Genomic DNA, 10,899 nt, shown 5'->3' with positions numbered 1-10,899 from the left:
CAAGGGAATTTGGCAGTTTTAAAAATTTCAGTTAACAATGTAAGTCCAGCTTCTTGGCTGCAGAGATGGAGCGGTTCTGGAGTCCCCTGTCTGCCATCTACACTGAGAGAGACTCCTCAGTTTGACGTCTAGGATAACGGCAAAGGTTGGGCATTTGGAAAAACCAAACCAAACCAAACCAAACCAAAACAAAACAAAACCCCACCACCACTGGGGAGGCTTAGGAAAGGAATTTCTCTTTGTACTCGCAGCTCATGCCGGGCCCATTGGAGCGCTGTCTAGTGTCACCAGCATGATGTGCCCGTCCTCCTGGGTGACATTCTGGGGTGTGAGCTGGTGGAAAGGGTCAGGCAAGTTCCCAGTTCACATTTTGCCTTAGCCATGAGTATGATCTTGGGCAAATCCTTTCACTGCTGTTTCCTAGGCTATGAAACGGACCTTACATAATGCCATACATAATGCTGCTTCTGAGCCAGTACCGCAAGGGAGCAAAGGCGTGGTGGGGCCTGGGCGTGAGAGCCATGCTGCCCCTCCCAGCTCAGAGATCCTCCGATGTGTCGCCAGCCTCAGGGTTATCCCCTGAATGGCTGGCCCTCTGGTGGCCTCCCAGTTGTCCAGACTGGACGACCCCAGAGCCTCCCCAGGGCCCTGATTTAGTCCGTAGGGAAGGCACTAATCGGGTTTCCTACTCGTCTGGCTCCCTGCTCAGCAGCCCGGAACCAGGCCCAAGTATGGCTCATGGAGGACCCCTAGGTCTGCTGCATCCCAACCTTTCCAGAGAAATTCCCCGTCGTATTCAGGGCTCAGGTCATGCAAGCAGAGTCTCTGGAGGTCCAGGGCTAGACACAACTGGAATATATGCTTCAGGAGGGCAAGAGTCTTGTGCTTCTCATTTATTTGGCAGCCTCACTGCCCAGTACTGGGCCTGGCCCACAGAAAACTCTCAGTAACTGCTAGCAGACCCAGGCAAGTGATAGCTGCTGCTTGCCTCAGTTTCCCTTTCCATTCTGCCCTGCTAGGCTGTGAGCTCCATGAGAACAGAGATGAGCCTGGTTTACTTGAGTCTTCGATGCCCAGCAAAGAGACTGGCATGTGGAGAGGGTCCACGAATGTGTAAAGAGAGAACAGATGGATTGAGGAGTTGAGTCATGTCCCAGGAGAGTCAGAGCTCACAATGCAGGCCCTCCCTTCTCCACGGCCCCCCTCCACAGTGGGTCTCTCCTCTCTCCCTTTGAAAGGTTTTGGATGGTCTCTTCCTCTGTCCCTCCTTGGGTGAAACTGGTTGCCAGGGACCTCTGAGCCTTCCTAGCTGTTTGACTTTGAACAAGTTACTTGACCTCTCTGAGCCTCCACTGTCTCTTCTGTAAAATGGGGCTGATATGACATATTCAAAGGGTTTTGTGAGAGTTGGTGCAAGATTGCCTAGCACGGTCATTGTCTGGCACGTGGTAGGCACTCATGTAGAAACAGCCCTGCTTGTTGGCAGTGACCTGGCCCTCTGTCCGTGGCATGAACTCTCTGATGAGCTGGCTGACCAGTTGACTGATGGAAGGGCATGGGATAATCTTGGGCTGGGAGAGGAGGCAGTGGAGGGTTATGGATCCCCTGAGATCCTGGCAGCTGTCCCTGGCACCTTGCCCTGGGCTTTGTCATTCAATGTCCTTTTTCCTGCTGGGAAGGCACAAACTGTAGCCAGGGGCCCGGCTCCTCTGGAGAGCTGCTCTCCTGTCTGTCTCCCCTACAACTGGACAAGGAGCAGGCTGTACTGCCTCCGAGAGCTGTCACAAAAGGCAAGGCCAGCAGCTGCGTAACGGAGGCTCCTAGCCCTCTCAGCCTGTCACTTAATTTTCTGGGCCTTTAGACTTTAACATGGAGGAAATACAGTTGGACTGAAGATTTACAGGTTTGATGAGAGAAGCAAATGAGATGGTGTATATGACAGCACTTTGGCCACTGTCACACGTGCTCCTGAGGTTATAATACAGTAACTATATTAACATTACTAGGAGCCGGCCCACAGAGGTAAGGGACATGCCCACAGTCCCTTGCAGCTGGGAGAGGCTGCCTGGCACAGCTTCCGTGTCTTCATTTGCAAAACAAGGGCAGCCACCCTCCCTGGTTTCTGAGAGGAGTCACCGAAACCATGAACTTGAGGGGTCTGGCAAAGTCCAACCTTGGAGATGGTGACTGTTTCAAGTGCTTCTGCTTTCAGGCCCTCATCTGCCTGTCTGTAATATGAAGATGACGATCCCACCCGTCTCTCAGGTCATCAGGAGGACTCAAGAAAATGAACCATGTCATCCACCTAGTATGAGTGCCTGGCATGTAGAAAGTGCTCATTCAGCTCATATTATCATTTTTTTGCTGGTAGTAGCTAAGCCAGCCAGGACGAGAACCTCCACCTGACTGCTGCCTAAGGTGTCTCCTCCTCGCTCACGAAAGAGACTTGTACAGATGGGAGCAGAGTGACCTCCATCAAGCTCACCAGTCCAGAACTGCACTCCCAGCGTCTTTGGAGCACGAGGCCGTTGGTGAGAGGGCTCTGCAGCAGCTGCCATCGAGAAGCCTCGGTGGGGGCTGGGCCTTGGGATCTTGGCTGTGCACCAGGAGGCCAAGCAGGCGGTGAAGCTTGGTCTTCCGAACGTGGCCCTGTACCCACCTCCCAGCTGCTCCAGCGTCATCACCATCTACCTTTCTGCTCACACAATCTCAGCGCTCCAGGGGAACCCCTGAAACACAGCAAATAGCTTTATCATGTTGTTTGTTTGTTTGTTTGTTTCCGGCTGTAAAAGTAATTCCTATTCACTGCAGAGAAAAATATGGGAAGATTCAGAAAAATATACATTAAGAGCACCCCAAACCCAAATCTTCCATAGAGATATAGGTTGTCTTTATGAAAATAGAATCCTATGATATTTGGTTTTAAAAATTGGATTGAGTATAATTTATTTTTAAAACTTTTTGATTATAAAATAATGACATATACAGAAAGGCCACATAAATTGATTGTTCCACTTGACGTATAAGGCAAACATCCTTGGAACCTCCAACCAAGTGGAGAACTCTGACTGTCACCCCAGAAGCCTTCAGCTTGCCCCATTTCCCTACTTCCCCCCAAAATGTTACCATTATCCTAGACTTTAAGATAATCACTTTCTTGTTATCAACCATTTGTGCATCCCAAGATGCTATAATTTTAACATTTAAAAAAAAATCTTTTAAGTCCCTTTTAATCTACAACTTAATTTAAAACGTTTTTTAAAACTTGGCAGTATATCTTGGACCTCGTTTATGTTAGTAAATGTGGCTCATTTTTAATCATTTTAATGACTTAATTGTTTCATCCCTGGGTTGAAGAAAACTGACCTATTCCCCTACTAATGGACACTTAGGTTAGTCTCACACTTTTGCTGTTACAAATAATACTGTGATGGAAATCTTTACACATATGTCCTTGTGCACATGACTGGTTTCTAGATTAATATCTAGAAGTGGAGTCATGGGTCCAAAGAATAGGCTCTTTAAAAAAAAAAAAAAAAGTAACAGGTGGTGCGTGCTGTTGAGTCTTACTCACCATTTATTCTCACAAGACTTTTAGGATCAAGCAGTTCCTGGCCAAGAAATAAAAGCAGAATCAGCCCATTCTCCAATGGATTCAGATGAAAACTGGTGATAAAATCAGGTACAACTCCAAGAGGAGACACTGGGGAAGAATCAAGCTGGGTTTGTAAGAAATCACGCATGAGATGGCACACATATTTCTGCTGTGTCCACGTTGCTTAGATCTTACCAAAGAACTGAGAAGATCTCTACTATCTGGACAGTTTGGCGTGTTTTATTGAGAAATTATTGGAAAAAGGATTTTCTTCTTTGTGTAATATGCTTCTGCACTAGTAGGTTGGTTCAGTAATAAATATGCGAAGCTTTTTTTTTTTAAAGTAACAACTTTATTGAGATATGATTTGCCATGCAATTTACCCATTTAAAGCACACAATTTAATAGTTTTTAGTATATTCAAAGTTGTGCAACCATCACCACTATAAATTTTAGAACATTTTTATCATCCCATAAAGAATCTCATACCCATTTCCCCCCATTTCCCTCCCCCAGCCGTAAGCAACCACTGCTATAAAAGACAATCTGTTTTCTGTCCCTATAGATTTGCCTATTCTGGACATTTCATGTAAGTGAGATCATACAGTATGTGGCCTTTTGTGACTGACTTCTTGCATTTTGCATACTATTTTCAAGGATTATTCATGTCATAGCATGTATCAGTAGTTAATTCCTTTTCATTGCTGAATAATATTCCATTGTATGGTTGTACTACATTTTATTTATCCATTCATCAGTTGATGGACATTTGGGTTGTTTCTACTTTTTGGCCATTATATGTATGTTTTTATTTCTCTTTGATATATACTTCTTAGAAGTGGAATTAATTACTTATATGGTAATTCTCTTTAACCTTTTGAGGAACTGCCAGACTGTTATTTAAAGCAGCCATACCATTTTACATTCCTACCAGTAGTATGTGAGGGTTCTGCTTTCTCCACATCCTTGTCAATACTTGTTATTATCTGTCTTTCTCATTATAGCCATTTAGTGGGTACAAAGTAGTATCTTGTGGTTATGATTTGCATTTCTCTGATGGTTAATTATTTTCAGCATCTTTTTATGAGTCTATGGGCCATTTGTACACCTTCATATATATATGTGTGTGTGTATATATATGTATATATATTTATGTCTATTCAGATCATTTGCCCTTTTTGAAATTAGGTTGTCTTTTATCATTGAGTTGTAAGAGTTCTTTATATACTCTGGTTAAAATTCCTTATTAGATATATGATTTGCAAATATTTTCTCCCATCCTATGGAGTATCTGTTTACTTTCTTAATGATGTCCTTTGCAGCATGGAAGTTTTTTTATTTTGATGATGTCCGATGTATCTCATTTTTTTCTTTTGTTGCTGTGCTTTTGGTGTCATATTTAAGAAATTAATTCTAATGCGTACTCTTAAGTCATGAAGCTTTATGCTTATCTTTTCCTCTATGAGTTTTATAGTTTTAACTATTACATTTAGGTCTATGATCCATTTTGAGTTAATTTTTGGGTAGGGTCTGAGGAGGGTGTCCAGTTTCCTTCTTTTTCCATGTGGATAACCAGTCGCCTGCGCCATATTTGTTGAAGAGGCTGTTCTTGCCCTATTTGAGTTCTCTTGGCACCCTGGTTGAAAATCATTGACCATAAATCTGAGGGTTTATTTTTAGACTCTCAATTTTATTCTATTAATTTGTAGGTCTATCCTTATGTCAATATTACACTGTTCTGATTACTGTAGCTTTGTAAAAAGTTTGACATCGAAAATATGAGTATCTGATATTCTTCTTCTTTTTTCAACATTGTTTTGGCTATTTGGGGTCACTTGAATTTTCATATGAATTTTAAGATCAGCTTGTCAATTTCTGCAAAGAAGCAGGTTGGGGATTGTGCTAAATCTGAAGATCAGTTTGGGGAGTCTTGGCATCTTAAAATTAGGTCTTTGGATCCATGAACATGGGATGTTTTTCTATTTATTTAGGTCTTCTTAAATGTCTTTCAACAATATTTTGTAGTTTTGGCAAGAGCAGAGTATCAGTTTTATACTCTTTTGGTTAAATTTATTCCTAAGCATTTTATTCCTTTTGGTGCTAGCGTAAATGGAATTATTTTCTTAATTACATTTTTGAAGTGTTCATTGCAAGTGTGTAGAGATACAGTTGACTTTTGTATATTCATCTTGTATCTTGCAACGTTGCTGAACTCATTTATTAGTTCTAATATAGAGAGGTGGATTTTTTTTAGGATTGTCCATATACAAGATCAAGTCATCTGCAAATAGAGATAGTTTCACTTCTTACTTTGCAATATGGATGCCTTTTTTCTTTGCCTAAGTGTCCTAGCTGGAACCTCTGGTACAAATTGAATAGAAATGGCAAGAGCAGATATCCTTGTTCCTGATCTCAGAGGGAAAGTACCCAGTATTTCATCATTAAACATGATATCTGGTGTAGGAAGGCTTGCTTTAGGATTTTCTGAAAGGATGACTGGTTATAGCCTCACTACTAGCTACATATGAGGAAAACCCCAGTCCCCTCGTCCGTTGCCAACAGGTAGCCCCAGGTTTTAGAGGTTAGAAACCCACAGCCAGGAAAGGGAAGTGCTGCGTGCCTCATCATACAGCTGCTCAGCTGCCTGCCACCCAGTCACTGGAGAGTGAGCTTCCTGGACACTCAGCCTTCCCTCCCCTGGTGGGGATGCCTTGAGACCCAAGAGCAAGCCTCTTGTGTAGAGGGAGGTCTGGGTTCTTTTCTGGGCTCGGCTGCTGACTTGCTGTCTGATCTTGGGCAAGTCACTTCCCTCCAGGCCTCGGTTTTTCCAACTGTGCAATGGGAGGGATGATCCATGCTGAAGTCTTCCAACTCTATGACCACTCACTCTTAAACCTACAGCACCTTCTACCACTGCCCAGAGTGGCCACCAGAGGGCGTCCTAGACCAGCATTTGGCTCAGCTTGTGCGCGGTGGCCCTGGGGAGGCTGAGAGGCAGGATTTGTTTTCCAGGAGCTACTAGTTTTATTTGCATGGGCTTCCCTGTGGCTAGTCCTGTCCAGGCCCTCTGGTTGAGTCCTGATCTCCAAGGAGGGAGGACAGAGACATTGCCCCCAAAGGCAACAACTTGCCCTCATCCCCACCTGCTCTGGGTTGTCTGCCTATGGCCAGGTATCCCAGCATCAGAGCCAACAAACAGCCCTGAGTTTCTCGGCCTTGAAAGGCTTCCAGTGTCTCTAGGCCTCTTATAGGCTCTGCATTCCTTCCCCATGCAGCGTCCACACCCTGGTAGGTGCCTGGCATCCTGGAAGGGGCATATTACAACCCATTTTCAACATGGATGGATTCTCACCTAGGGATTCCGGGCAGTGTAGTCTCTGAAACCACAGCATCCAGGATCCTTGGGTACCTCGAGTGACAGACCATTAGAACCGTAGAAGCAGGCACCACGGACATTAGGGACCACTTGGCACTTCTCAAAGCAGAGTATCTGACCCTTTGTGAAAGGCTCTATAATCTCCTCCAAGCTCCCCCAAGACTGATTTTACCCTCCAAATAAAAGCAAAATCTTTGCTTTACAAATCAAACTCCAAGACAAAGCAGCATCTCTCAGCCCCTTGCTCAGAGGGGTGCCAGAGCCACCCCCCTCACCCCCGCCCCTCGCTGCCAGATGCCTACTGGTTTTGCCCTGAATTCTCATTTTTTACTTATGTGTTTTCTCTCCCCTTCAAGGCTGGGTTCCCTTGAAGGCAAAGTGAGTCTCACATTCTCCTCAGTTCCCTCTATGATGGCTGGTTCAGGACTTGGAGTCCAGTGGAAGGTCAACAAATGTCACCACGAAAACCGCAATCCCAGCTTCTCTTCCCGCTCAAGCGTCCCAGGGCTGCCTCTGCCCCTTACTTAGCTGTATGCCTCTAGGACCAGTCACACCTCTGAACATCCACTTTGTTTTTCCTCTTTGCTGTTCTACTTCCCTCAGAAGGTTGCCAGAGTTGGGGAAGGTGCGAGAGCCCTTGCGTGAAGGGTGACATGCTCTCCCTGTGTCGGTGTAATTGTCCTCAGAACACAGGGCTACAGCCACAGAGGTCACACGGAAGAGAGGTAGGCAGCAGGCCACACCTATCGGAGCCACTGAGTTGTCAAATTACAAAGGCCAACATTTCCTAGCGTAGTCTATGGACCAGACACTGTGTTGACCTCACCTGGATTATCTCTCTTGGTCCCCTCAGTGACCCTCTGAGAGGACATTACCATCCCCAGCTTTGCAGATGGGGAAGCTGAGGCACAGAGCAATTAAGCTACCTTGCAGAGGTTGCACAACTGGCAAACAGTGGGGCTGGAACTTGGACCCAGGTGTCTGGTCCCTGGAGCCCATGCTCTTAGCCACTGAGCCCTTCGAGCTGACACAGGACTGGGATGGGAAGCTCTGGGGTCTTTCTGTCTACTGTACAGGAATCTCCTAGTCAGAGAGCATTCATTCTAATCTTTCCTGAGGCCAGAAGGGGTGCCGTCTCTCTGTCTGTCTCTCGCATAGCAGGGCATCTGGGGCAAAGCAGGACACTGACTAACATTGGGTGCTGTTACAGCAGGGAAATTGGGTGATGCCTAAAGCCCCTGCAGATCTTTGAATCTACAGTTCTAAAGATGTCTTGGGGCCTCGTCTTCACAGTCGGCTCTGTCTGAGACTCATTGTCCAACTTTAGGGTCTTAGAAGTAGGGGTGGGAGGGAGTACCTCAAAGGCTCAAAATCATGCCCAGATGCTGGGCACCAACAGGCCTCTCCTTCCCAACACCCAGGCCCTTATCAGGAAAGCAGTTCGGGTTGGTGGGGAGAGGGAAGTCCTAGGCCCCAGACTCCAGCAAGGTGGGCGGGAGAGATAGGGAAGTGAGGAGGGGGCCGTGGCACTCTGCTGGGAGGGCCTAAGGATGGAAGGCATACCCAGAGCCAGCACAGTAGGAGGCTTTCGCCAAGCACTGTCCTTGCTGGCCTGGCCCGTCGACGTGGTTCCAGTGCTGCTCCTGCCTCCCATCCTTGCCAGGCAAGACGCCCGCACCTTTAATTAGCAAGCAGCAGCCTCTCCCGATTCATCACAGTCACTGTTTAATTAGCTGCACACAAGGCGCCCCTACTCCCAGATCTGGGTTGAGCAGCCTGCCTCTTTCACGGGTGCTGCCACCACCTCATGGTCACCCCCCCCATACTTATTCTGCTCCCCGGATTGGGGGATGGGGCAGGCACGCCTGGCTGAAACCTCAAGGAGATTCTGGGCACTGATGCTTGCATTCAAGGCATCCAGCAAACATTATCAGGGCCTCTAGTCTGTACCAGTCTGCACCATGCTGAACGGGGGTGGCTGTCCTCGGTCCTGTCTGACTGTTCAGGAGTGGCTTTTCCCTTTGGAAGGTTCTGGGACACATCTCCAACTGGTCCCAGGGTGTTGGGAAAAGACAGTAATGATTCTCCATGTTGCTCCCTCCCACCCCACATCCAGAAAGGAACGACCATTTCTTCCTTTTCTTCTCTGTTCCAGAGCACAGCAGGGTCCTCCAAGAAGACTGCATCCTCTGGGATGGAGAAGGCCTATCCCTTGGCCCCGCCTCTCCAGCAGCTCGATCCTAGAGGCCCATGCTCAGGCTAGAGGCAAAGGGCGGTGGTGGGGGTTTCAGCCTGGTCTGGGCCTACAGGGCCATGGGAAGTCAGGGACTCAGGAGCGAGCCTACCGTCTGTGTTTGAACCAGTCGCCCTCTTTTTACCTGAAGCAGGGTGGGGCTGGTGGCCCTGGGAGAGGCGCTCCACGCCCTTCTGGGCAAGCCAGGCAGCCAGCTGGAAGCAGGAGGCTCAGGTTCCACCCGGCCTTACACTCCGTTCCATCCTGTGGCTTCAGGCAAATCAGCTGCACTGGGGCCTCCGTGTTCTGGCCACAGAAGGATGCTGACGCCCCTGCTCTGACATGGACTAAGGTTGTGGAAGGACCAGCATTTATTCTGGTACCAGAGGAAGGTGCTAGAGCCCGTCCACTCTGTCACTGACCATCTGTGTGGCCCTGGCCACCAAACAAACTGCCGTACCTCAGTTTCCACACAATTAGTAGCTACCTCATGGGTTGTTGTGAAGATTAAATGATTTACAATATTTAATGCCCTCAGAAAAGTGCCTTGCAGAGTGGGTCCTCGGTAATCAATGGCTGTTTTTGCCATTTTTCCCCTCCTTTTACCCATCAATATTTTTTGCCAGGTATGAGAGAACTTTCTGAGTTTTCTTTCCAGTCGAGGAGGCAACTGAAAACAAGTAAATGGATAAAGAAAAAACACAGTTTCATTTGAAGAAAGTCTGAAGTTTAGTTAATGGTAATGCACCAGCATTAATTTCTTAGTTTTGCCAAAAGGACTACGGTTAGGTCGTAGGCCGACATTAGGAAAATTGGGTAAAAGACATACAGGAACCCTCTGTACTGTCTTTGCAACTTTTCTGTGAATCTAAAATTATTCCCCCAAAAAAAGTTTATTTAAAAATACAAATTCGGGTAATGGTACAAACCATGAAGAAAATAAACGGGCAAGAGACAGAAAGAAGAGAGCGTGGGGGTCATTTCGGACACGGCCGTCTGGGAGGGCCTCTCTGAGGACGTGACACTGAGAGAAACTGAGTGATGGGAAGGAGCCAACCTTGCGCAGATCAGGGAAGGGCCTGCCAGGAGGGAACGGCAGGTGCAAAGGCCTGGAGGCAGGAGTTGGCCGGGGAGGTTGAGGTCCACGGTCAGGGAGGGAGGGGGCTGAGTGAGTAGAGAGGAGCTCAGAAGCAGGCAGCTCTCCTTCAACATCCTTTGCTTTTTCAAAGGGCAGGAAGGAGGAGGCGGACTCTGGGCTGGCAGCCGTATACAGTACTTTCCACGAATTAGTACCTCGTCTCAGTCTTCACAGTTCCTCTGTGAGGGAGGTACCATCATCTCATTTCTGGGTAAGATGGTGGAGAAGCGGCAATCAGCCCACGTCGCCTGGTAAGCGACAGGCCTGTGCTCAGGAGGGACCGCGTGGCCCTTGAGGCTTGGTGGAACCTTGGCGGGAGACAGGGAGTGAGCTAAAAGGGAAGGCCTGGGTGTGACTAGAGAGAGGTGGGCCAAGCTGGGAATAGGGTCACCCAAGAGATGGGGGTCTCCGGCCGGCAGGAGACCATGCGTTAGGGCGGGGGAGCATCTTTGTGCAAGTTATGAGATCAACTTTGGAAAAACTACACATATGTCACACAAAATTCTGAAGGTACAAAATGACATTCAGGGACAAGTTAGTGCCCCCACCACTCATCT

At 47.4% G+C, this 10,899-nt stretch overlaps 1 pseudogene; it reads left to right on the top strand.

The window, feature by feature from the left end:
* The window catches only part of LOC102893780, a 5,458-nt pseudogene extending 1,727 nt beyond the window's left edge, over positions 1-3,731 (top strand).
* Positions 3,732-10,899: the final 7,168 nt, after the last annotated feature.

Source organism: Pteropus alecto, unplaced genomic scaffold (genome assembly GCF_000325575.1).
Source record: "Pteropus alecto unplaced genomic scaffold, ASM32557v1 scaffold45, whole genome shotgun sequence".
NCBI lineage: Eukaryota > Metazoa > Chordata > Mammalia > Chiroptera > Pteropodidae > Pteropus > Pteropus alecto.
The sequence above is the reverse complement of the archived record's forward strand: the minus strand, read 5'-3'. Positions and strand labels throughout refer to the sequence as shown.